Below are 526 nucleotides of genomic sequence, written 5' to 3'. Positions count from 1 at the left end.
GGTAGCGTGGCCGAGCGGTCTAAGGCGCTGGATTAAGGCTCCAGTCTCTGCGGGGGCGTGGGTTCGAATCCCACCGCTGCCACAACTGTTTTAACACCTGGAGGCCATCCAGAGGGATCTGGACAATCTCCAGGAGTGAGTTTTAGCCAGACCAAGTGCAGGCGCTGCACCTGGGTGGGGCAACCCCTGGGATCAATCCAGGCTGGGGATGAACAGGTTGAGAGCAGCCCTGGCGGTGCTGGTGGGGGAGAGGCTGGACATGACCCAGCCCAGAACCCCCTGAGTGCTGTGCTGATCCCACAGTGTGGGCAGCAGAGGAGGGGGGATTCTGCCCCTCTGCCCCCTCAGGTGAGACCCCACCTGCAGAGCTGCCTCCAGCCCTGGGGTCCAACATCCAAAGGATGTGGAGCTGCTGGAGGAAATCCAGAGGAGGCCACGGAGATGCTCCAAAGGCTGGAACCCCTTTGCTCTGGAGCTAGGCTGGGAGAGCTGGGGATGTTCACCTGGAGAAGAGAAGGCTCCAGGG

At 62.0% G+C, this 526-nt stretch overlaps 1 non-coding gene across 1 annotated transcript; it reads left to right on the top strand.

The window, feature by feature from the left end:
* Positions 1 to 82, top strand: TRNAL-AAG (transfer RNA leucine (anticodon AAG)). The gene has a single exon. It is a non-coding gene; the product is annotated as a tRNA-Leu (tRNA).
* The last annotated feature ends 444 nt before the right edge of the window (positions 83 to 526 follow it).

Source organism: Pseudopipra pipra, chromosome 9, assembly GCF_036250125.1.
Source record: "Pseudopipra pipra isolate bDixPip1 chromosome 9, bDixPip1.hap1, whole genome shotgun sequence".
In the NCBI taxonomy this organism is placed as follows: Eukaryota; Metazoa; Chordata; class Aves; order Passeriformes; family Pipridae; genus Pseudopipra; species Pseudopipra pipra.
This window is presented reverse-complemented; position numbering and strand designations above follow the sequence as displayed.